Source organism: Anas acuta, chromosome 3 (assembly GCF_963932015.1).
Source record: "Anas acuta chromosome 3, bAnaAcu1.1, whole genome shotgun sequence".
NCBI lineage: Eukaryota > Metazoa > Chordata > Aves > Anseriformes > Anatidae > Anas > Anas acuta.
The window spans coordinates 49,895,621-49,923,353 of NC_088981.1; the positions used below are offsets into that span (position 1 = coordinate 49,895,621).

At 37.7% G+C, this 27,733-nt stretch overlaps 1 long non-coding RNA gene across 2 annotated transcripts in view; it reads left to right on the top strand.

The window, feature by feature from the left end:
- The first annotated feature begins 248 nt into the window (after window positions 1-248).
- The window catches only part of LOC137853005 (uncharacterized), a 50,832-nt gene continuing 23,347 nt past the window's right edge, over window positions 249-27,733 (top strand). For both annotated transcript variants that reach the window (XR_011094148.1, XR_011094149.1), the window contains exon 1: window positions 249-403. This is a non-coding gene — a long non-coding RNA (uncharacterized lncRNA). The remainder of the gene's footprint in view (window positions 404-27,733) is intronic.

Consider the following 27,733-nt stretch of genomic DNA (forward strand, 5'->3'; position numbering starts at 1 on the left):
CAGAGCCTATGCCTGGTGAAGAAAAAAGCTGGTTTATAGGAATTTTAACTAGGATGTTCCCACTTGTCTTAAATTCTCTTTAACATATACAGATTTGTGGAAATCCAGGTCTCACTGGAGGCAATTTGAAATTCAGCCTGGGCTGAGGTCAGATAGACAACCCCAGCTTCTCACACCTGTGAGCCACAGCTGAGCCACATGAAGCAGAGTGGGGGCTGGGGGGTGAGCTAACAGGGTTCATTCTTCCTCTCGTTGCATTTAAAAATATGTGTCTTTCTTTGGTTCTGCTTCTGTCAGTTATTGTCAGCTATATCCAGAAAATATAATGTATAGTCTCTATGCCCTGTGGAATTTTGGAGAGTGCATGCTTTCATCAGAGTCTTCACAAAGTGCTCACAACTGGGTAAGTTTATAGGCAATTAAGAGATACAGAACTCTAAAAATAACAGTCTATTTATAACCTATTGTGTTGTTACCATAGTGGTCACAGTTTTCTCTAGTTTGCAAGATCCATTTTAGGTTGTTTCATGTTTTATTTATTTATTTATTTATTTTTTAAAAAAGGAAACTAAAGGACTGCTATAATGGTTGAGTTAGTTAATGTTATGCTTTAGGCTCTTGGTTTTCTTAGATTCTGAAACCAAATTGTTCATCAGCTATGAAATTTACTAAATCAAAAAGACAAAAAAGGGCCTTTGAAAATGCAGAAGGAGCATAAGCTACATTCCCAATTTGCTCATGTAAATAAATAAATCAGTTGCTTTCTTGTTATCAGTCCTAGGTTTGTCTGAGATAATCAATATTTGCTCCATCATTGATTAGGGTAGGGCTGGACAATAACGGAAGTTTGTGATGCAGATGGGTATGAAATATACAAAAGTGAAGAAAATCATTATATAATAGGCTTCTTTTTTTTTTTTTTATTTGTGTGTGTGTACCACAAATTATTACTTTCTTATATTCTCCTCTCTGTAAAGTTTTGTATAACTAATAACTCAATGAGGAAAAATGAACAGCAACAACAACAAAAAAAACCCTTATGTCCAAGGTACTAAAAAGTGGGAACAAGATATTAGAGAGATCCCTATTTACAGACTACCAAATTATATGAGGAGTACTGCTGCGTAACATGCTGAACATATGTTCAATAAGAGCTGCAAGGTTGAAGACCTGCTAAAATCATTTGGAAACAAGTCACTTGCATGGCTTCCTTTATATGCCTTCAGGCAATTACATATTTGAACTCTCAACATCCATATCTTCTCTTTCAATGAACAAAGAGCTGCAAAATTCTCTTCAAACATCCTATGCAGTCAATGGCCATTTTTGTTTGTCTTCCTACTTAATTTTGGGAGGTTCAATGTTCTTGTTGAAATAAATACAGACTTCCTGTGTGCAAAGGAAGAGTCCACAATCTGGAATAGGGAGGGTAGGTGCAGAACAAAACAAACAATGCAAAAAAAAAAAAAAAGTTAAGTGAACTACAACTATAGATGATGATTCTTCTGGATTCATTTGGATGAGAATTACAAGGCAATAATATTTAAATCTTTCAGCTTTTATGCTTTGGAATAGATTTAAAAAAAAAAAAAAGCATGACCCTATTGTGTAATAGACAGTTGATAAGACATTTGATATCTCCTGCAGTACTCTGAATTTGGAAACCAGGGAGTCTGTACCATTCTTCTTGTTTTCAAACGTGATTATTTCTTCTCCTCCCTTATGGGCACTTCATTGATAGCATCTAACTTAATCAATTATTTGGCCTTTCATCATAACTGCCAGCTTATGGAACAATAACTAAGGGAGAATATCTGCACGCAGAACTAGGGAATAGCTTTATTAGCTCAATGAGAGATGAGGAAAAAAAATCAGTAAATTGTTCTCCACCAACTCATTTCTGGATTGTTACTCACTGGGCATAAAGATCTGGGACAATTTATCAGATAGGCTTTGACTGGATGTGTTTCAGATATCTCCAGGCTGATGTGAATGGTCTTGGTCAAAGCTAGCTTCCAGTTTAACAGGAAGTCTAAATTACCTTGTCTTCTCCTTCCTCCCCATTTTTAAAGAAGACAATATGTATAAAAATGATTATGTAAGAGTACAAGACAAGACTTTTGGATGTAGGAGGATAAAAAATGAGAACCCACTTCAGCTGCAGAGGCTGTCTCTACACCAAGGATCACCAGAGCATTCTTAATGAGGAGGTTGATCAGGGTCCATGCTTTTGAATTTGATTTTGCTGTTCTCTGTGTTCCTGGATAGCATATTATAGCAGGCTGGAGCTGAGCAGCATTACATACTGCCAAGACTAAGGTTGTCTCTTAGTGGAGCAGACCTTTCTGGCAGGGCCCTCAGACACCAAAAAGCCAAAGGACACATTTCCCTGTGTGAAGTGTGGAGATGCACACTATGGTGCATAGCAAACCTCAGGAGTCTCCACTGATAATTTTCATCAAGACTCTGCTGGTAGAGGGACCTGCTTAAACACTGGTAGCCCTTTTACAGGCTTTATGTGGAATTTGTCTACTTCTGTCAACATTTCTGATGGGAATTTCAAAGAAAAATATATATTTATTTATTTATTAATTTTTGGAACCAGGCAAAGTAGAAGGTTATGTTCTCCAGAGAGACAATGAGAGGGACAGCCTTCCTGAAGACTTTTCTGAAGAGCCTTTCCCAAATCTCTGAGGTATTCTCCAAATTCAGGATAAAAACAAGGGAATTTATTCCTTTTCCTGTTCTTCTGTGATTCTGTCTCTTCCTTTCCTGAGAAAGATTTCTTCACAACAATTCTCTCTTGAACAGCCTTGTATCATCAGACTTTTTGCAAACCTCAGCCTAAGGACATGTGATCCTGAATCACTTCTTTTCTACTGAAATGCCAGAGGATTGTTTTGAGATGAGCCTTGGCTTGTGGTGGTTTTTGCAGGAGAGGCAAACAGAGGGGACCTGTCATGGGCAGTGTTTTGTTGCAGAACTTGGTTAGTCTGTCTGTCTGCATAATTTCAAAACTGCTGATTCATTTCCAGACTTCAAAACTAGTGACTCTAAACATGGCCTTTTTCTAACTTGGGGAACATTTTGTCATGGTATGTAGACAAATGACATGTTAATGTAAATCATCAGGCTTAAACTAGACTTAATCTGATTTGCTGTGTGGAAGACAAAACAAGCAAATTCCTTCAAGGCTGTTCCTCAGATTTAGCCATTAGCTCTAGTCACAGCCTCTCTCTGCTGCTGCCAAAATATGAGCAGTGGTCAGAAAATTTTATGCTTCAGCAGGGGGAGTGTAACAGCTAATGAGCAATACCTGACCCGTTCCTCTGCAATTCAGACAAGTGCACAAAGGCGGCTGTGAGAGAGCACTTTCCAGGTTCCCTCCTTTTCCATTAATTCTTTTGAGCTGGGGACATGTGCAGAATTCAATGAGGCAGAAATATTGTCAGTTTTCCCTCTCCATCTTTTCCCTCTGGGGCAGCTAGTTATTGGGGGGGAGGGTGGAAATCAAGCCTGTGAGTCGTGCAGGGAAAGTTTGCTACAGGCCATGCAGTTGGATGCCCCAATGAGAAGGGCTGGGTGCATTGCTAGTGAAACAATCTCTTATCATTGTTTTTTGCATACAGTAGAATGGCATTGTGCAGCCACATAAGATGTTGCAGTACAGAAGTTCTGTCTCTGCAGCCAGCTTAAAAAGTTGATGTGGGATGTACTAAAAGCATGGGATGGGCAAGTTACCTGAGCTATGAATGTCTGAACTAGTTAGTTCGTGCCCACATGTATGGGGCTTGCTTGTATGAGAGGCTCAAATCAGAACGAAAAAATCCTTAAGAGATATGTCCCTTTGGTTTTGGTTTGAGTTTCACTTCACTCTGAGGGGAAAAAAAAAGTATAGGGACTCATTTGGTTCCCTCCAAATGTGGAAGATATGTGAGCTGCAACTGTCCCTGCATACTTTCATTTACAGAAAATAAAAACTATTGAAGAATCAAATCTTAGCTACTTGTAGGTAAGCTTCTAGATGGATGCATGAATCACTTGCTCTAAACACAGCTAAATATCTGATTAACAGCTGCACTTTGGAGCTGAGGAAAAAAGGTGATTAACATCTTGTAGAACCCTTTTATATGCATGTTGTTAAATGTGTATATTAGCTTCCAGTGAAGCAAATACTTGCAGCTAAACCAGTTAAATGTGATAAATGTGTCTTTGGAAAATAATTAAGGTCATTTAATTTGAGACAGACTAAGATTGGACTCAGCTCCAGGTATCAAATTTCACTTTCCTATGCTTTCAGATTGTGGTAATTTGATATTCCAGGATGTACATGATTTACTAGTCAAGAAAACTTATACCTGTTATTGAGATTGATATCAAAGATGTTACTGTAGGATGCAGGTCATGAGATGAAAACAACATTAATTCATTTTTGAGCTGAAGAATTCCATATTTTTTTCTCTTCCACAACCACCCACATTTAAAAGGATAGAAAAATAGACAGGAAAGGTGGAGAGGATGAAACTTTGAACTTACTGTTTTGGAGACTGTATCCCTGCCAGATGACTCAGAATTCAATCTGCTGCTCACTTGGCATTACAAACTGGAAGTCAAGTATTAATTTCAGTGACGTGAAAGAGGAGACAATACTGGACTGAAATGCATTGTCCCAAAATGAAATAGACCTGTTCATAGAATCATAGAAGGGTTTGGGTGAGAAGGATCTTACAGACCATCCAGATCCAACATCCCTGCCATGGACAGGGACACCTCCCACCAGACCAGGTTGCTCAAAGACCTGGCCTTGAACATTTCCAGGGATGTGGCATCCACAACTTGTCTGGGCAACATGCTCCCGTACCTCATCACCTTCCTAGTAAAAAAATTTCCTCCTCATATCTAATCTAAACCTTGCATCTTTTAGTTTAAAGCCATTACCCCTTTTCCTATCACTACAGCCTCTGACAAAGGGTCCCTGTTTTCTTGTAGGCCCCCTTTAGGTACTGGAAGGCCACTATTAGGTCTCACTGGAGCCTTTTTTCTCCAGGCTGAACAACCCCGGCTTTCTCAGCCTGTCTTCATAGGAGAAGTGCTCCAGGTGGGCCTCACAAGAGCAGAGTAGAAGGGGGCAATCACCTCCCTCCACCTGCTGGCCATGCTTCTTTTGATGAAGTCCAGGATGTGGCTGGCTTTCTGGGCTGCAAATGCATGCTGTTGTCTTGTGCTGAATTTCTTATCAATCAACACCCACAAGGCCTCAGAGCTGCTCTCAATCTATTCTCCACCCAACCTGTATTTGTGCCTGGGATTGCCCTGACCCAGGTGCAGGACCTTGTATTTGGTCTTGTTGAACTTCACTATGCTTTCATGGGCCCACCCATCAAGCCTGTCTGGGTTCCTCTGGATGGCATCCCTTCCCTCCAGTGTGTTGACTGCACCACACAGCTTTGTGTCCTCAGCAAACTTGTTGAGGGTACACTCAATTCCAGTGTCCATGTTGCCAACGAAGATGTTAAACAGTGTTGGTACCCCTACTGAACCTCCAGGGAATACTACTCATCACTAATCTCCACTTTGACATTGAGCTGTTGACCACAACTCTTTGAGTGCAACCATTCAACCAATTCCTTACCCACCAAGTAGTCCATCCATCAAATCAATGTCTATCCATCTAATCCATGTCTGCTTAGAAAGAATTTTAGTATCACCCCACCAACCATCACCATTGCCATCTCATGATCTTTCTGGGCATTCCTCCAAAACGTTCTCCCTGTATCACAGAGCTGGAGCAAGAAAGAGAGGACATATGCTGTTGTTGTCTAAAATTTGTAATAATAAAAAATACCTTGAATGGTCTGCTGGCTGTCTTCCACAGCCAGCAGTTAAATACTTCATGCCCTGACAAAGTTATCTGTGAACTTCAGAGTGATGGCTTGACAGTATGATGATACCCTGAGAGGAAAGAGATATTTTGACAGCATTTCATGTGAAATTCTTGTGAATTAACTAGGGAAACATGGTCCTTAGGAAACTGGGTTGGGTGAAAAATTGATTATCTCCAGTTAAGCTGCTCTTTGGATGTGGTTATCAGTGTTTCAGTTTCAAAATAAGAGATAGTAGGTTGGATTTTTCATATGAGAGGTCATTTTGTGGTGGTGGTGCTTTTGTTAAAGAATGAAAGAATAATCTGATCTCTGGCCTTCAAAAATAGTATAAAGCTTTGAGTTCACTAAGCATTTCTGCTCATTAAGGTTAAACTGGAACAATAGAACTAGAGATCGGGTTCTAGGAAAAAGTCTAAAAATAAAGATGAGCTATTGTCTTAGACTGGGAAATCAGTGGAGGTCTTTAAGAAGAGGTTGGACAAACATATATCAGAAATAGCAATACTGAAGCTGGACCTGGGCACGTGCTATGTGACTTCCTAAATTCTTTTCCAAGCTTCTTATTAAATAGTGCAGTAAATTATGCATGAAGATTTTTTTTTTTTTTTTAAAAAAAAAGGTAGCACTTTATGGGAAAGTTAATTTCTACATGGTCAAACCAGAAGTGAGGTCTTTTTTCCTAAGAAATTGGAAAAATACTGAACTGGTAATAATGTACTGAGTAATACTTTCCACTGCACCATCAAATTACATGCTTGCATCTGTCAGCCATATGCCATTCCAGTCTTTCCTGTCTTGATTTCATTAATAGCACTGGGCCAAACCCGGCAGAATTCCTGTTTGTGTAGGCAGGTGACCCATCTCATTAATATCTTCTTGCTTTCTGTTTTAGTGAGTATAACCCCAATAGTGTGGCATTTCAAAAATCACATGCTTCATTAATGCACACAGCTTAGAGCTCCTGGGTGGCAGAAATAAAATGCACTGTTTATTTTCCATCCCCTGCCTCTTGCACCTTACAGGGACCCTGTTTGTTCTGTGTTCTCCCCATGTTGCTTGTTCTGTACCATATCCCACACAGCAGGGCTGCAGATCCAAGGAGGAACTGCTGTAATACTGACAGTGATCTTGGCTGACAGGAATATGAACTCTGTGCTTAGTCTGAAAATAATTATTCTAGTGAATTGATCTTCTACTGAAGTGATGGCCTGACCTCTCCACACTGAGTTATTCCCTTAGAAAACTCTGTGGGACACATGCAAGAGGCTGTTTTTGTAAGCCTAGATGACAGTTCAGGGATATGCAAGGTAATTGTTCTTTGGCAGAAGGAAAATCTCAGTGGGACAGATATGCTAATAAACCTTTGGTTCTTTAATGAAAAGGCACCTAAATGTGTGCTGCTGTGCCCAGAAAGCTTTGGGAAGATAAAGCCAAGGCTGCCTAGTGCAGCTAAGCAACCTGGGCAGAAGTGCAGTTTTGGGATGGGGGTGCAGTTTTGGGATGTATGATTATCATACACTTCATCACCTTGCTGAGAAGATACTGTAATGAGGTTAATTCTTAAACTTCCCCTCAAATGTTTCACAAGTTTTGTTCTGTCCCATGAGCATGAATCCTCAGAGTCCTTATGCAAGACCTTGTGATTTAGGTGGGCAATGGAGCAATTACCCTAATGGTGCTCCACAGCTGTGAATCACAGGGTGGGAGGCAGGTTAGGAATAAGGTTTTGTTTTCTAAATACTTGGCAAGTGCTGTGGAGAGGTAACAAGGACAGAAACTTTGAGATGTATGAGAAGCAAAGCAATACACTGCTGCAAAAATTATACAAGGAGGCTTTGCGTTTACTATAGTATTCAGAGGTTTTAAGTCTTGCTACCAAAGATACTTCCTCCATAGGTGGAAGAAAAGGATTTGGATCTAGCTGAGCCTCGTTCATTAGAGGATGGCAAGACAATGGCTTTTTCCCTCCTACTCTTTATTTCTAAATTCTGTTTACTGAAAGAACTGCTTTTTCCAAAACTATGATTTCCTTGACCTGTCTTAATGTTCGGCATAGTTCTGTGTTTTTATAGTCTTTTCATATTAACTTTACTGTATAGTTAATATGATAGAATGACTTCCTTGCCAGAACCTCTCAACATATTTTATTTAAAACAAACAAAAAAATCTCTCAAGACAAAAAGGATGCTCAATCATTTTAAGACTCATTTATCTGATATGGGGGTGAGTTATTTTTCTTTAAGAGTATTTTTAGAAGAGACTTAGTCTTATCTGGTACCCAAAGAAAACTTTTCTATGCTTTCTCAATCCTCAGTTCCACCACTGACATTTTTTTTTTCCCTGCACCAAGTCTCATTAAGAGGGTTTTACAACCCTTTCCCAGAACAGACTAGATAGAATAGAATAGTTTATTTGGAATGGAATTTCAAAGATTGAGTCCAACTGCCTGATCACTTCAGGGATAAACAAAAGTTAAAGAATATTATTGAGGGACTTGTCAAACATCTCTGGAATACTGACAGGCATAGGTTATCAGCCACCTCTCTAGGATGCCTGTTTGAGAGCTTGACCACTCTCATGGTAAAGAAGTTTTTCGTAATGCCCATTCTGAACCTCTTCTTATCTCAATCTGTTTACATGCAAATTCTTATTTGGGCATCTTTAAGTTCTGAGAGGAGAAGGTATTACATTTTCTATGTAGATCTCAACTTTGTTCTTATTTCTTTGTTTTTATCCAGGATCATTTTTCTAAGAAGAAAATGTCTTCAAGCTTAAGTTTGTTACAAAAGTCTATGTAAAAAAAGCTTAATAAACGTCACTTCCCTTTAAATCTCCCAACTATTGTTTACTTCTCAAAAAATAAGACTTCCACAGGTAAATACATAGGTTCATAGGTTAACAGCAGAGCTAACAAATTTTGAAAGTTGACTTAAAGGGGTCAATTCTGTTTGAATGGGTTCTGTTTCAGAATTTCCACTTAATATAATTAAACTGGATATATATATATATATATATAGTGTATATGTATCTATATATACATATTTACTTTGATTTTTAAGACAATAAAGCATAATCTTTTGGCTTATTTCTATTGTTCCTTAAACTGATTTGCATCAACAAAGGAGTTCTTTTTCTATCCAAGCACAGTGGAAGCAGGAGAGAGTGGAGGCTATCCTTAGACTAGCCAGACTTTCTCTGGGATGGGAAGAGAGAGGGCCAAAGTGAATGTTTCCTCAGCCTTCAAGAAGGGGGGGAAAAAATAATCCAAAAAGTATTTATGCGTATACATAGTGATACTTCTAGCAACATGAGAATTCCTTGGGACTTCCTGCTGTCCTGGTTTCAGTTAGAACAGAATTAATTTTCTTCCTAGTAGCTGGTGAAATGCTGTGTTTTGGCTTAGGATGAGAAGAGTGCTGATAACACCCTGATGTTTTAACTGTTGCAGAGCAGTGCTTACACCAAGCCAAGGACGTCTCAGCTTCTTGCTCTGTCCTGCCAACGGGCAGGCTGGGGGTGCAGCAAGAGCTGGGAGGGGACAGACCCAGGACAGGTGACCCAAACTAGCCAAAGGGGTATTCCATACCATCTGACGCCATGCTAAACAATATATAGGGGTGGCTAGCTGGGGGGAGGGGGCCGGACTGCTCGGGGTTAGGCTGGGCATCGGTCAGCGGGTGGTGAGCAATTGCATTGTGCATCACTTGTTTGTACATACTATTATTAGTAGTACTATTATCACCATTGTATTATTATTATATTATTGTTATTATTATTTTCCTGTCTTATTAAACTGTCTTTATCTCAACTCATGGGCTTCACTTTCCATTTCTCTCCCCTGTCCCAGAGAGGGAGGGGGAGGGTGAGCGAATGGCTGCATGGTGTTTAGCTGCTGGCTGGGTTAAACCACGACACCTGCCCACAAGGCTGAGAAGTGATTGTAAGCTGCAATCTTGCCACGAGCCCCTCAAATTCAAGTCATCGGTCACCAGCTGTCTCTAGGTGCTCTTCTGTGTTGGTGGAATGAGGGAGAGAACAGACAAACTCGGAGTAGATTTCTCATGGCAGTGGTAGAAGTGACTGAAGTGAGGTCTTGGTTACATACAAAGTTATAGTTTTTATCTAGTAGCATGTGTGGGAATAGGATAAATTACTTTTACTCAGACTAGTGCAATTTGAAGTGACTGTAGTTTTACAATTTAGGAGTGAAATGGTAATTGATACTATTTCTGAACTAGCTAAAAAAGCATGGATTTTCTTCATGGTTTGGCTGGAATATTTGTATTCAAGTGGTATGTAACAGGACCTTTCATCATGTACATCACATGAGAACTTCAAAAAAAGCTCAGTGTTCTGAATGGCCTCTTGATCACAAGCTGAAAATCTTAATTGTGTTATTCCTAATAGCAGAAAGCATTTTTTTCCTAGCTCTCCTGATAAACTGGACTAGCGTTAATCTCTAAGAGGCTTCAATAGACACTGAGATTAAATATTGCTGAGATAAGGGAAAGATTTCTAGGGTCCTCTAATTGATCGAAAATTGTAGGGACCTCTCACAGTCTAGGATGGTGTTTGTTTTTTTTTAAGTAAAGACTAAGTTTTAGTGATATTATATTTATCAGTATATCTGGAATCAAACTATTTCTGTATTTCATCTATTCAATGCATTGTGTGCATGCATTGTTCTTTCTTTTATTCACCTGGATTATTTTAGGATGAACCCAATTTGCGTCCCTTTGATACTTTTTTTTTTTGGAAAGTTCATCTATTTTTGCTTCATTGCACATTAAGTAGTGGAGATATTAAATAGCATAAAGACTTCAGTCTCTGTCACACTTGGGATTTCAATATGATGAAGTTTGCATTCAAAGCAACTGGAAAATATAAAACATAAACAAACACACCTTTCTTCATCCAGGGTTTTTCACTGGCTTCAGAGAAATCACTTATTTCATGCATGGGTTTTCTAGAGGATTTGGAGGGAAGGAGGCAGGGATATTAGACAGCTCTCTTATATCAACAGATCATGTAATGTTCGTCTACAACAAAAGGAAATGCATTTCAGAATGTTGCTCATTTCTCTATACTACATACCAGTGATAAACCATTTACAGCTGTGTAGCTATCTTCTTGGATGCCAGCTGTACACCCAGTTTTTCACTGCAAGTACGAACCTTGAGTGTATAACATGTCTGTTATGCAGCACATAGGTTTCAGGAAAGTCTGTTGCCATTCTGGAGGCTGACAGAAAAAAGGAAGCCAGAAACCTATTCAGTGGAAAAGGCAAGTAAGTTGCACATAGTTTGTAAGTCATTTTAGAGTTTTGCTATACATGTCACCTCAAATGCAAAGGACAATATGAAACTGAGAATATTGATCATAAAATGGTATTGATCCTAAAAACGTACCTCCGTCATATCTTATGTCTGCAAATATGGGAATATTCCTAAAAATGATCTTTTTTTCTAGCCTTTGTACTGGGAACATGAAGGACAAAGCTGGATTTGTTTCATATACCTGTACCTTTCCTAGACTGGGGGGGCTGCAGATGGCATGGCAATGGGGAAAAGGACTGACTTCAGGGCCTGAAATAGAGCAATACACGAGTGATGGGCTGCTTCCCTTAGATCAATGGAGGGGAAAGAGCAAAGATCAACAGAACTTACCAGGATATTAAAGCAGGAAGGCAAGTTTATATATAATGGTATGGGAAGTCCAACAGTAACCTGGCATTTGAGTACAGACTTTTAGCAATGAAAGAATAAAGAAGTTCTTCTCTCTGTCTTTTCTTTGGTGGAAAAGTCCTGTGTTTTCCCTTGATTTCAAAACAGAAAGCCTATATTCAAACTGACCTGGCAATGGTCCCTGGAATATTTTAGATTTAGAGGCATACCTATGAGTTCGTGATAGAGCACTAACTGATAGGACAATGCTAACAAGTATAAAGGCCATCACATTCCCATGTGCAGGAACAATCCCAAATGTTATTTAATTAATTTAATTAGTGAGATAGACAGCACCAGTATTTTCTTTGAGACCCTTTTCTGCATGTTCCTGGAGAGCTGCAGTGAAATGACAGAAGCTATGCTGATATTTAGCTACTGAAATCTGATAGATTATTGCCAAGAGGAAAGCACAGTGAAACAATTATCACTGATTTCACAAGATCTTTCTCTTAAAACCTCTTCATCTGTTACATGTGTGCTGTTGTAGAGATGGTATTCAAATGTATGATACCTACTTCCTGAAAAGCTGTCACTTGTAAACAGTGTCCATATTTATCCTGAAATCCAGATAAGCAGTTCTTGGGCCATAGTTTATATATATCATAATTTGTCTAGAAGTGAGATGCTATAACTCTTCAACTTAATATAACAATAGAAGATAAACTGCCCAGTCAGACTAAGGATACATTGATTTTACTATTCTAGCTACTACAGTGGCCACTGATAGATGTATGTGTAAAAATGAAAACACCACAAGTATAGGTAGCCCCTAATACTCTCCCAGTTTACAGCTATTATGGGCTTATGAAATGTTGCATCATGAATTATATTATCTTGTCTTCTAAACCTGATTTCAAAGGGTGCTTTTTTTTTTTTTAACTGGCAAAGAGGGCAAACAAGCCATCCTTTTTCAACCTGTTCAATGAGCCTTATGCTTTTGTAGACCTCTACCATATTACCGTATTCCTATTTGGTCACTCTTCTGTTTGAGCCATCTGATCCTCTACTTTGCTTTCCATCTCTGAATCTGTTCCAGACTCATAAGCGAGATGAGGAGACTGGGCCATACATAGCATTGACAATCCAAATGAACCATGGCATAATGATGGGCTCGTTTTGTTCTCTGTTTGTCACCTAATGAAACTTAAGCTTTAAGTTCTTCAACTTCGTAAATTATTGAGCTGGTGTTTTCATGGAGTTTTGTATTACATTTATATAGTTATATATTGTTTCTACTTCTGTTATAGTCCCAAGATACCACTTCTGGGTGGTACTATTCTGCTTATTGGTAAGAGCCACTATTTATATGTGAATCTGGGATGGCATTTTATTCTTTTGTGTATCCTTAATAGTCATCTGCAGTGAATTTCCCATGTTTCCTTATTGTCCAGCAGCTCTCTGATCCTGCTATTTTTCTGTTGGCCCTAAACCTTAATAACGTAGTATTTACTAAAGAAACAGACTTTCATTGTTAAGGCTCTCTGGGTCAAACCAGTGGCCTGAAAGACCTAACCACTTTAAGCTTCTCTTTCTGCTTTCTTCAAATGATTAAAAAAATGAAGGTGGGAACAATAAGTAATGTTATTGGTGTTTGTTTCCTCCCATTTAATAAGGTAGGTTTTGTTTGTTTGTTTGTTTGTTTGTTTGTTTTTTTTTTTTTTTTTTTCAAAATCCAAGTAGATATCACTCTTACCCACGCAGTTCCTTGCCCTCTGCAAAATACAGGTTTGTAAGGTATGGCTTGTCTTAAAAGCCTTGACTCCCAAAGTTGACAATTCAAATGCTTATTAATTCTGTTTTTTATTTAAGTTGCCACTAACTTACTTGCTATAAATATCAGGTCAAGAAGCTTGCAGTTCCTTTTGAAAACATTATTTAAAAAATTGTCACATTTGTCATCTTCAAGTATCAATGCTATGAGAGCACACTATCCTTAGTAATTCAGTTATTTCACCCTTGAGTTCCTTTAGAGCTCCTGAGTGAATACCATCTGGTCTTGGCAATTTAAGTTCATTTTTTGCCAATTTGTTCCATAACCTACAGTTCTACAGTCACTTCAAATTCAGGTAGATACTCTGGGTCCCTCATTTAATAAATATATATATATTGTTTTTTGATATGGGAATCATCTCAGCTTCTCCCAAGAGTGAACAGCAATGCAAAGAATAATGTATATTCTCTTCATAGATTTCTGCTTTTACATTATATTCAATTGATTTGTTTTAATCTTCAGGAGGCTTTCTGTTTCTTATGTACTTCCAAGTAGATTTATTACTGATACATTCTACCAATTGTGGCTCAAAACTTATCATCAACTTCACTGTGTATTTAGGTTTTGATCTTTAGGAGCTCATGATTGTTTCTACTCTTCTCATTCGGACACATTGTTAACATGCCATATCACTGAACTACTTTTGCTCTTTTTCTCAAGGCTTTCTCAGTAGATGGAATATATTGACCCCATGCTTTCAACATGGTGGCTTTGTATAACATTCATATTGCATAGATGTAGTTCTCTTAGCTCATACTTGTATTGAATGAGCTCTTTTCCAATGAGATCTTTTTCAAATTCTGTTGGATTTTTGCAACTAATTTTTCTGCTGGGACAAATTTTTCTGCTCTGAGTGATCAGCTGAGAGGTTGTTGGCTTCTTACTTTGAAGCTTCTTCTAGATGTAAGAAATAGTTGTATACTTAGGTCTTTTGTGCACCCATTGAATACTGAAATATATGTGTATACATATATAAATATTAATTGTTTCTTGAATCACATGTCAGCACAGAGGATGAATTGGCCAATTCTGGGTCATTTTTATGACTTCATACAATAAATGAGTTCCTGATGAGCTTCCTCCATAATATTTTGATGTTTTTCTTTAAGTTTCTCCCATTGTGTGGCAATGTCTGCAAAGAACATTTCAGACAGCTTGTAGTTGCTAAGCACCAAGCAGGCATTCAGTAAAAAGGAAAAGATAAGTGTGAGAATTTAAAAATACACAATAAATTCTTCTAATGCCTAACAGCATCATTTGCTTTGAAGTTATTTGGTTTTTGGTTATTCCTAAACAGGCAATTAGGGAGAGCAGTGGTCTAACCTGAAATTTCTTCCTCCGGTTGTTTTTTGGTATGTTTCAGAGCACATCTTTAAGCAGATCTTAACATAAAGCTAAGGCCACTCAGTGAGACTTCCTGCTTATATTAAATATTTTATCTGTTACTAAGAAACACAGGCACTATTATCTGCTAGTAGCAGCTCTCTGTATTTGGGCATCCTGAAATACTCCCATCCACTTCAAACAAAGTATTCTGTGTAGCTATATATTTAAGTATGATTAAAACAGCAGAAGAATTACATCTGAGTTTTTAAGAGTAAATTTTTAAGCTAGGAGTCCAGATGATTCATGGGTAAGTTTTTGTGTGCTCCATATGTATTCTTATCTTCCTGTGAAAGATGGCAAAAATGTCTGGTAATGTGATGAGTAAAGGAACTGCTGTCTTCCCAGCAATTATAAGTTTTACTTGTAATGCTTTGATCCTACTGGCCCATTAGTAACATTCTTTGTGCCCTGTCTGCACACTGGGTGATCAGAATACAAAATCCCTGTATTACAAAAGAAGTCCGAGAAGTTTGTTTGCCAAAACCATTTTTTTTGTTCTGATTCTGTTGAAACAATATTAGGAATGTCAAAACAATTTAGTTTTGATAAGGTTGAGGAATTTTAGTTCAATTTTATCTAGAAAGCTTTCTTCATACACAAAACTAGAATTTCTATCATTGAATATTTGAAGCAGTTTTTAATGCTGCGTTGTACTGTGTCATAACCAGAATAGTAGTCAGGGTGTCACACAAAGGACAACCACTGCAGGCACCCCTCTGAGAACAGTGCCAAACCCAAGCAAATATGTCTGAGTCCCTCCAGCTACTGTTGTCATATGAGAGGAGGAAATACGATTGTTCCCTGTAAATAAGTCTTGACATAATATGACCAGCACTTCCACGTATATATGCTATATTACACAATACAGCATGTAGGCATTCATAGAAAACTATGCAATCCATGTCTTAGTTTCATTTTTCTCTCCCTGATCAGATGTCAATTCACAAGGATTTTCTGAAGTTTTTCAGCAGTGGTTGAGTTAGTACTTACCATTTCTTCTGTGTTATAATTCTAATATCACCATAAATGTTGCTGGAAGGAATAGTGTTGTTTTTGTTTTTTTTCCAGAGATCATTTAATTTTGCATTATATGTCATAATGGCTTGCAGCTGTTGATGAGAAAACATGATGGTATTTTCAGCCACATGAATATGACTTCTGTAGAAGTTAAACTTGCCTGCTCATTGTCCTGGTTTCAGTTAGGACAGAGTTGATAGCTGGTACAATGCTATGTTTTGGCTTAGGATGAGAAGAGTGCTGATAACACCCTGATGTTTTAATTGTTGCAGAGCAGTGCTTACACCAAGCCAAGGACGTCTCAGCTTCTTGTTCTGTCCTGCCAACGGGCAGGCTGGGGGTGCAGCAAGAGCTGGGAGGGGACAGACCCAGGACAGGTGACCCAAACTAGCCAAAGGGGTATTCCATACCATCTGACGTCAGGCTAAACAATATATAGGGGTGGCTAGCCGGGGGAGGGGGGCCAGACTGCTCGGGGTTAGGCTGGGCATTGGTCAGCGGGTGGCGAGCAATTGCATTGTGCATCACTTGTTTGTACACGTTAGTAGTAGTACTATTATCATCATTATTGTTATTATTATTGCTATTATTATTATTATTATTATTATTATTATTCTGTCTTAATAAACTGTCTTTATCTCAACTCACAGGCTTCACTTTCCTGTTTCTCTCCCCCATCCTAGAGAGGGAGGGGGGAGGGTGAGCAAATGGGTGTGTGGTGTTTAGCTGCCAGCCGGGTTAAACCACTACACTCATAAGATGAATTACATATGGTGGGATAGGAATTATTTTGATTAAGCTTTGGTCTTCAAAACTAGTCTAAGTAGTAGATTCACAGAGGAAAATAATTCTAATGCTCAATTCCTCCCGTATGCTGAGGGTGCCTCCATTTGGATGTAACAGGTTTTCTGTGGAGCAGGCTTTATTTTTTTTCCATTGGTTAGATGTCCAGTCTATCAATGGCTTGAAGATGGTTGTATAAAAACAGGGGTGTAGTTCAAGGATTCAGCAGTCCTCTGACAGGATTAGATTATGCAAGTAGACCAAGAGACTTGTGCTTGTCAACTAAGTCGTGCTGTTTACTGAAGTTATATCACCTTTTTACTTTTGATCTCTGTAAAATCAATGTTACCCACTGCTCTCAATGTGTAATTCATAAAAGACTTCCTTACAAGCTGCATCTTGTTCCATCATCCTTATCACTAGTCAAGCAATTATTATTTGCCAAATATAAAATACCTATCCCTGTCAATATATGTGGCTGCTTTAAATGAATCGTGTCAGCTTTGCTGATGCATGACTGGACCATTTTTCTCTTCATAAAATGCTGAACTGCTTGTGGGTGAAGGTTCTGCTCTCCAAATGAACAGCCTTTCTAATACTTTGAGCTGAGGTTTGAGCATTTATCTACTACGATTAATAGAAAAATTGTCTTCTTTACAAGGCAAAGGGACAGGAAGCACTCAGAGGCTGTGATGCTGAGGGAAAATCATGGAAGACGTACCAAACCCTGTATAAATTGAAAGGATCTATCAATGGGGACTGATGAATTACATACACTGGTAGAAGCTGCCTCTTAGGAAAAGATATCAGATATTTATTATCGTCTCAGAGGCATTTGGGGGGGAATTTGGGGTGGAACCTAAATTCATCTCTACCTTTCCTGTCTCTACTAAGTAAGCTTCCCATATAAAAATACCTTTTGGTCTTGAATGATGCTGTGATGTTAGATCCTGATTATTTGCTTCTGCACTTATACTTCTGTTAATCCATTCTCTCTCTAGTCCTCAAGTTATTTAGTGGTGAAATTGCTTTATGAATATCTTCAAAGGTAAAATACAGCAAACTTAATCAGAAGGAGATGAGGCAGAACACTTGTGAAATACTGTTGTCACTAACACCTAGTTGCACAGAAAGATGGAAACCCTTACAGCTTCTTCCCTGGATCATAGATCTCAAAATTATTCCTGCTTCCCCCTCAACATGTTAGTAATAATTCTTTTAAGAACAACTGAGAACACCTGAAAGATTAAGGAAGTCTCCTTTCTCCAACAATTAAAATAAAACAGCTCTCACAGCACTGGCTGGCTTTGGGGTTTATCACTGTTTGCAGCCCAAAGTGTTAATACATGTGAGCAGTCATTACTAGGAAATGCACTTTTCTTCTTTCCATTTCAGTAATCCTGGCTATGGAAGAAATGATAATTTGCAAGTGGTTCTGTTGAGTAGGAGCTGATACATTTGTACTGGCAATAAGTTTTTTTGTTTTTGTTTTGTTTTTTTTTTTTTAAAGCATGGGGCAATGTCTGTAGTCCCTTCTGTATAGAGCCATCTCAATGTTGAGGCAAATTATCTGTGGAGGAACCTCAAGAACAGAAAGGCAAGTGTAAAATGGTGTGAGTTAAATTACTGTACAGCAGATGATATCATTTCATACGCAAGTACTGTCTGCAAGGCATGTCTAGCTAGTAAGAATATTTTTTTTAACTAAGTCTCTCTTAATTACAAAGAAATTGCTGAGAAATTATTTCTACTGAGTTTCTGAAAGAGGCATTTTCAGTTGCAAGTGGTAATTATGAAACATAATTATATTTAATTTAATTTACATGTAAATTGCATTTTGGTTGCGACTCAAGTCACTCTTGAAAGATTATTACTAAGTGGGAAGAATGAGTCAGACTTAAAAAGAGAGCAGACTTTATGAACTGACAATAAAATTCTAAATTATATTTCAAATTTTCAATTTTAACTAAATAATTGGTGTCACAAGTGCAAGACAGTTGAGAAGACAGAAAAAGGGTTGTAATATAGACCTTTAATTTTCTATGCACGGCTTGATATATTTGATATGAACAAAATCTGTCTTATTTAGCCACTTTTCACAAGTTCATTCCTGTCAAACTCAGAGGGCCCTGCTTGAAAAAGGTGAACATGGTTTGGCTGGTCCAAGTGGAGACATTATACAGCTAATTGAGTTCACAGAACACCCACTCCCAACACAACTTTTTCATCAGCATCTAAGAGCACATTACATTTAATATGTATGTTGTAGATGCAACCTGAGAGTAATGAGGGGGGAGGGAAAATATGCTTTTATAACTTCAGGCTCCTTCTTGATCACTCTAATGAAACAGAAAAGAGCCAGCCTTGTGGATTTAGCATCTAATTTCCCTCCAAACAGTAAGGAAAATACACCCCCCTCAGCCAGGTACTTTTTTTTTTTTTGCCAGATGTCTTTTAAATTAGTAATTAAGACAGTATCTTTGCTCTTCCTGCCTGCAGTTACCTCTTGAAGCTGCTGGTATACAAGTTCTTCCCATGTTTTTCTCCATTAGGCGATCACTTGCCCCAGATCTTATATATAATACTGCTGTGCTGGGAGTGGGGCCAATTGCTGTGGTGATGAGTTGGCGTTATATGCCAGTACAGTACAATCTGGCATTGTGGTGTAGCCTGTGAGGCAGGTTTTGGTGTGGCTTCAGCCTGGCCTAAGGAAACAGCCCCAAAACTGTTCACTTGACAGCAAAAATAAATTATTTAAAGAAATTCATGGGGAAAAAAATATTAAGTTGATGAACAAATTGCAGTTTCTTCCAGAACACTTTGAGGTTGGCTCAGTTATACTATTCTATTCATCTTCACACAATACAAGTGAGGAAGGCAGTATGCCTACAGACTTCTTAATAAAGAGGGGAATTTTTGGTGGCATATTAGCTGCTAACTGTCTTGGTTAAAATTCTTATTTTGGTGAAATATAAACACAATACATATCTATGTTACTATGTAAGAATAAGAGCTGAATTTCCTTCAGTCTTTCTTCTGGTTAATAGGTAATGCAAGAATTCTGTTCTCTGATGTGCTTTTTAAATTATATACCACTTAAATTTGTCATAAACTTGTTTTCAGTTAATTGTTTCTAAATAAATAAAAATGGAAATATACATTCTTGTTTTCATTTTAAAAAAAAAAAAAGGAAAAGCTGAGAGGAATTAGAGCATTTTAGAGCAGAGATCTAAAAAGATGCTTTCATGGCTCAAGGTTTTTTCCTGGATGGCTCAGTATGTGCAGCATCTGATTTCATTCAATTGGCTAGCACTCACTTATCAATTAAGAGGAGGGATAAGATTCAACTATTCTCAGATTTGAGCCTTACAGATCCTGTGTTGCTACATGAAAAATGCTTTTCCTAATTGTAAGAGTTATTTCCTTTACTGCATGACACATCCATTTGGTATCTTTGTTCAATGCAATGTAGTAATAATTCTGGAAATTACCATGTTTCTGAAAGCCAGTGTTGTCACAACTAGATAGGCTGGAATCCATTTATTGTTTTTTTTTTTTTTTGAGAGATTTGTTTAAAGCTAAACAACTATTTTTGCAGTCATTAAGGAAGTGTGTGAGGAGTGTTTCTTGTTCATCTCACAATTTTACAGAGAAGATATTGATATATAAAAGCTTTCGTCAACATTTACAGAAAACTTGTGGTTTTCTTCCTTTAAAGTACCTTATTTTCTTTCTGCCTTTCTTTAAAATAGAAGAAAAATGTTCAAATAATATGATACATATAATTATGCGACTGTGTAGTTTTGGATTATATGTGTTGTAACTGATATTACACATACAATACCACATGAATAACATTACTATATTATTGTCACATTTATTCTTTTGTGACAAAACAGCCTTTGCTGTTTTTGAAGTTCTTTGTGACCTACTTGGAAAAAAAAATATTCTAAAGTTATGTGCATCAATATCGATACAAGACCAGCTCGACAAACAGACAAATAAGCTCTAAGAATAGAGCAAGAACATTAATTTTAAGTAGGTATATTGAATAATAAGTATTCAAATAACTATAAATTTTCTATATACAAGTTTGACTTTCTCCAGCAGCAGAGAAATTTTATCATGTTACTAGGTGTGTGTTCATTGTACTAATATACTTTCTGTTGGAGTGGAATTCACAGCAGTATTTGAAAACTGCTTAGCAAAACCTGATCACAATCTTACTTCCCACTTACTACTATGCTGGTAGTAAACTCTCTAAGTATGAGCTGGATAGCAGCTTCAGTTTTACAAGCTTAAGTAGCTGATATAAATTCAGAGCAGCTGTATATTCAGGACTCAACAGCTTCTCTGTTCATGATCTTTTTCTGACTCTGAGAAGTATGTTATCTTGAGAGCTGGGTGCTACTATGCTCTAGGCATATACTTTTTTTTTTTAGGGTTTATGGTGATATTTTTATTGCAGTTATCACTGTAGTGAGACACCCAGAAATGAACTGTGTGCAAATATACAAGGTCTTGTTACCCTTGTGCACTGCTTTTGTCTTAGATTTTATGGTTTCTGTAACAATATTAAAAAAAAACTTCATTTTGTTTAAAGCATTGGTACCAATTTTCTGTTAGCTTCAGCCCATGGTATAAATGTACTGTTCTATGTATCAGCAGCAAAAATGAAAGTGTGGTAGGACTCTGTACCCTTCAGTTGGGGAGGGGTTAAAAGAACCCCTCCCAAATGTGTAAAACAGTTCTGTTTGAACCTACCCATGGAGCTTGGATATTATTGTGTTAAAAGCAACAATAAAAATATTGAGCATTTTTGGAAGAAAAACCTTCTTACCTCTCACCATCTGTGCATAGTACAATGTCTGTCTTGTGCATTAGAGCTATCATAAAACATGATGACATTAAACTAAGGAATTTTCTAGCCCCACCCCAGAAATGTGGAGGAGAAAAGACTGTCACACTCCATCACTTAAAAGAAGTTGGAACTAATGTATGTTAATGCTGAAGGAGCTGGCTAATGTGCATGGCAAATTAGTTTCCTACAGACAACTACATAAAGGCAAATTATAAACTGAAACCAATATACAATCCCTAACAAATACTGAGGTGGATAGGAACAGGCAGTCAACCAAGAACACAGCAAGCTGCTAATGATATACTTCAAATGAATGATTCACACACAAACCTTTTGCTGTAATCTCACTCATACAGTGCAAGTCTCTTAGGAGGGGGGAAAAAATTTCATATCACTTGACATCTCAGTATAATCAAAACCCCAGATCCAAGTGAATGTGCTACTGATTTGTAAATCATTCTTATCCCTTTCCTAAAAATGTCTATTCTGGTGTATCAGCTTTACTGTCCTTGTTCTGCTTCTTGAGCTTTGCTGCCAGGCCACAGGAAAACTCCAAAGCTCAGTTCAAGTCAGTTGTGATCATAAATCGCAGTGATAACAGGATTTCTGTGAAACTTGCAACAATAGGATTAGAAAGAAAGTCTGAATTTGATACATGGTTCTGAGAGGTAAAATTTTGAAAGTTCTTTAGCTTCAAATGAGGCATGGGGTCAGGTTTTCAGTTGTGGTGCTGTGTGGACGTGAAAGTATTTGCTTACTGGGATTTTCAACAGCAAGAAATCGGGTTTTGTAATTCCATCACTTACTATCACTGTAGCGGTTTATTTTTGAATGTGTTGATGATTATTGTGTCTGTATGTGAAACAATACTTTTCTCAGTTCTAGACGAAGAGGAGCTGGTTCAGCATGTTTTAGTTTTCAACATGCTACATGAAATTAAGCAGAAATTTCACTTTTAATTCTAATTTTTAACATCACTACATGAAATTAAGCAGAAATTTCACTTTTAATTCTAATTTTTAACATCATTCTAAAACTTATGACTGAGCTTGAACACTTCTGATTTATACTTCTGATTTATTCTTCAGTGACTTGTATAACCGAAGGATTACCCAGCCCACAAGGCAGATTTGGTTGGTTCTGAGGCACCCAACACCAGTGTTAATGTTTAGATTAAATTAATGACAACTCAGTGAAGTGTATCTGATGAATTTATTTATTCAAAATGTTTGCCTTGCACTGGGTTCGAGATGGAAAAAGTATGCTATTAATTGTTAGTTTTGTTTATATGTCTGCTTTTTTTCCTGATTTCAGTTTTCCCCTTTTCTCTAAACAACCACATGTGATGATGTTTCACTCTTTCATTTTTTCAGCACTAGTGAAAATGCCTTTCAACAATTCTGGGGAGTTGTAAAAAACTGTTTTCTAGATGTTATTTCCTCACCAGACTTTCAAGTTGTGGGTGTACTATGTAAATGGGGGAAAAAAAAAGAACAAAATCTCATACTGAAAACTAAAGTCTTCCCCATTATTCTCAACCTTTTCCACCACTTCAGGAGCGCTTTTCAGGAGTTCTTGCAATCTTACTCTAATATCAGTTCTCTCCCTGTCCTTTTTAATCACCAAATATATATATTTTCCTCTATGGGATTCTTAGGGAAACTTGACTTTTTTGCCCCTTAACTCCACAGAATAGCAGTGTTTTTTGGCTCTTAAACCTCTGCATTTTCTGAGCCAAAATGCATAATCTGATACATCTAGGGTACTTACCATGAAAAAGCTGACAGAGACCATGTTCTTTGAGACAAACTGCTGCTCTGACCCTAGTCCTCCTTTTCTAGGAATATTTGCAGTTCCTGCAATCTAAGATTCAGTCTTTCACTAAGATTCAATCTGACCTTATCATGGTATGTCTTCAGAAATTCAAGCCCATCCCTTAGAGGGCTAAAGGTCATTAAGCTCTACCAATGCTTCTTCAAAATCCTGTAGGCCCTAGAGATATCAGCATTGACTTGCACTTTTAAATTGAGGAAGCAAAACTAAATTTTGCTTCCACAAGGATGAGGGACACAGATTAGGCTACTGCTGATGTTGGAAGAGGGTTGGAGGGGTAGAGGAAATGAGGTGGAGGGTGACATTTGCTTTTTTTTTTTTTTGAGAGCTTGTTAAGAAACAGACTAAACTTCTTGTTAATTGAGTTCACCAGACTGTTTCCCTTCGCAGCTGTGAAACACTTTGAAACCTTAAGTAATTCATGGGACATTTGTTGCAGGGTATCCCTGGGATAGGCAGAACTAGTGAACTTTAGATCCTTAACTGTGGTTGAAGTACTTGTTGTGGAAGGTGTATGTGTCTGTTTGCTAAAGCTTCACTCTCCTCCCAAACTTGTGGTCTCACCACACTGGTTCAGCTGTCTGAGCTTGCAGGCATGCTTTCAGTTTCTACAGTTGTTACTATATAAAACTCATCTTTTAAGGATCCTCAGTCTTACTAAGAATTCAGGTTTATCCTATTAGGAAATTAAGAGCTTTTCCTCAGTGATCTTTAAAAGATAACTTAGTCAAGCTCATCTGTTTTTACGTGTTCTGCTTGGTGGTAATACAAACTATAACTGTTTGTGTTCTGAAGGTGTTTTTTTATTATGTAGTTTTCATTTTGATCACCCTTTTAAAAATGTATTAAGCAATGTTATCACATCTATGAGTGTCTGTTTCTTCACCTTTTCCTTTGAGATTAAAATGTGTTTCAGCAGCTTTCTGTTTCAGAAGAATGGCTGCTGCTCTGGTCTGAAATGAAGGAAAAGGTTATTTGCATTTTAGGAGAGTATTTTAGACTGACTTGAATTAATATTTCCATTTCCATTACCTCTGCTGTGGAAGACCAAAATTCAAGAGATGTACCTTCCATCTGGCTTGGAAACAACAGTTTTTAAATGATTCCTTTGGAAGTTCATTTCAGAATAAAACTGTTGCCCAGTTTCAGACCTACCCTTCATAAAGTCTACCTTGACAGCCTCATAAACTGCTAACCAGAGTTACCACTGTGGTATCCCTTATCTTTATTAATTTATAAAATCATGCCTTGCATTTTTTCTTGTCAATCTGTGCTTTTATTTAAACTGAGATTAAAAAATACAGGAAGAAAAAAAATAAGGAAAATCTAGGAGTCCAGGCATTAGCACCAAGGTGAACATACTCACCAGACATTAAATATTTGCATATAATTTCATTGCAACATCCCATTCAGCTGATCCAGCATGGCAGCATATTGGCACGTTTATCTCAGTGCATCCTGTTCACAAGAATGTAAGATTGATTTTTTTTTTTTCTTTTTACCTAACACTTTCACTGAGAAAGCTCTAAAAGCTGAGTGTAACCAGTAATAGTAGTGGCTTTAGGGTGCTATATTAACTTTGGTTTTGAGGAACCTGAGTGAATAACTTTGAAGAGGTAAGAGCTGCTCCATTCATCACTGTGCCACTGGCATGGTATTTTTAAATGCCAGTTTCTTAATGTGCTTCTTCTCTTGGTGTAGAGAAAAGGCCCAGCAGAAAAAAAAACCTCCATCCTACTGCAGAAGATGGCTGACTGTAACAATGTTACAGAAATGATTTTCCTACTGTCAAAGACAGCAGTGAATATCCCACACTTACAAACATCTAGGTCTTTCTCCTCTTCCATTATTTCTAGATGGTATATGTCCCTCAAAGCAGAAGTTTTTGTTGTCTGTCTGAAAATGAATGAGTAGTCTATGTGGAATGACATTTACTCATACAATTTCTATTACTTCAGTCTGCAAAGTCATCTATTTCTTCCAATACAATTGTCTAACCCTATTACATCTCTAATGCCTTCCAACCTCATAGGGTCAGCAAACTTCACTGGCATGCTCCAAATACTAACAAGAACATTATGTAAGTTGAGACCAAAAGACTAATTGCTTAGGAGCTGCCTTTTTTCTTTCCTTCCAGCTTGACATTCCCTTCCAACCTGCCTTCTTCTTTAGCAGATTCTTACAGCTTACAATTCTCATAGGTTTTCCCTATCTTCTCCAGTGTAACTAATAACTTCTTATGTGGTAGCAATTTAAATTATTTTCTGATGTTCAGATAGATTAGATCATCCATGTATTTCCCTGTGTGAAAACTAATTATCTCACCAGAGAAAGAAATCAGTCTAGTCTGAGCAAACACTGGTGAATTCATATTGTCTTGTCCTATTCGCTCTTTTATTCTGTCTGTAATGATTCTCCTCTTTAAAATTATGTTTTTGTAATAGCAAAGCCAAACAAATGGCTCCATTGCTACAAACATAATTTATGGTATGTTTATTAGACAAAGCTGGTGTTTGCTGTTCTTCAGTCATAAAACGCTACTGATCCCTACCTCCTATTTAAACCTGTCAGACTGTCTGTTTTTCCTAAAACTCTGGGTAGTGAATTGTCCCATGTTTTCTTTCCAAATGCATAAATTTCCTTGAGTGCTTTAGCTGTACCTTGCTTGTGGATACCTCATCTCTGCATTGACCAATAGTACCCTATTCCTGCTTTTTCTTCAACGCAAATCTGAACAAAAAATATTAGTGGTTTGGGACCATAGTTGGAATGCCTTCACTCTAAAAAGCCATCTGCAGCATGTTGGATGTGCACTGTAAGGGCTTAAGAAATCCACTACACCCTGTAGGCACCTAGTGAGCAGAAGGGAGGACTCCCAGCTGGTGGATTTAAATAGTGCATCTCTCTGGGGAGATTCCTGGAGGAAATTATAATTCTGAGAATGCCTTTAAAGGTGGAGGAGGTTCTTTTTCTTGACTTCACACAGACTGAAACTAACCTGAAATCTGACATTGGTTGCTCTTTTTACACTGTTTTATGAGTGTCCCTGGCAAACTTTGCATGGGTTTGTGGGCAGCAAGAGCTCATGTGCATCCTTGACCCTAAATAGGAAGGACAGAGTTTAAAAAAAATAAATAAAAATAAAAAAAAAAATCTTGTTTTGAAGAGGAAAACCACTTGAGGACAGATGCTGTGTCAGTTTGGGAGTATGCCATTCTGTTTTCATGCCAGTCTCAATGAGAGACAGTAGGTGTGTCTGTGCCACTAAAAATAAGTCTGCAGTTCACTCTTTCCACAATTGCATAAGTACAAGCAGAAGCTGGAATCTGTTCCAGTATATAAGCAGTAGAGACTGTATCTTTTCTGGTACTTTCAAGACCCACTCATGCAAGCTGATCCACACATTAATCTAGAGTTCTGGGCAGAAGAGTGCTATACTTCAGTGTGCAGCCAGAGATGAGTATGGTGCAGTACCCTGAGAAGCTGTAAAAACCTACTGTAGTTTGAATAATCAGATATAAATTGAGCTTTCAGCCTACCCATGATCTACTTAAAATGGTACATAAAAGGTAAAAGTTGCTTATTTTTTTGTCCAATGTCTCGGGAGGGAAAGGTCTTGGGAGAGGGCAATCTCTCTGGCACACTAAGGGGAGAGCAAGATTGAGCTCCTTTCTCATTGAGGTGAGCACTAGCAGATAGTGCTTACTTTCATGGTATTCCAAGTGCAACCAAAAGATGGGCAGGCTCCTATTGCAGAGCTTTATTCTGTAGAAACAAAAAGATTCAGTGAAGTAATATTACTTACAAGACTGTAAGTACAGATTGCACTCCTGATGTTCAGTGTACCTTGCCTGAAGAGAGACCCATGTTGCTATTGCTTAACAGCTTTACTGCAATACTACAGGGTAGTTTGGAATGGGCAGTGAAGACTACCTTAAAATGAATTAGGAAGCAGTCTGGAAAATCATTAGCAACAAGGATATTTTGGTCAAAGTGGTAGAGGGTAGCACCTTACATCCATGAAAAGTATTTTGAGATAGCTTTAAAAAGCTACAGTTCTGAATAAACCACAGTTTCCTATGGGGAGTTTTGACTGTTCTTTATTAATAGTAGCTCCTATTTTATTTCTATCTTAGCCTGTGTCTAGAAGATGGGAGGAAGTAGAGACTATGCATATTCTTCCATGGACGGACATCAAAATAACTCAGTATTTTTCACTACATGCAGAGTATCACCCATCACCTTCAAAAAAATAAAAATAAAAATGCTAAGCACTCAAAAAGCAGTTTAGCAACCTTTGAGGCCTGAAGAACACAAAATGAGTTATTTTTAGTGTCAAGTTAAAAATCAAGACTTAGAAAAGACACAGAATAACAAAATGCTAGCAAAGTGACCTTTTTGTCAGCAGTTATGAGAGCTTACTCTGCTTGACTGAGCAGATTGGACAGACAGGGTACTTCTTCACTGTAGA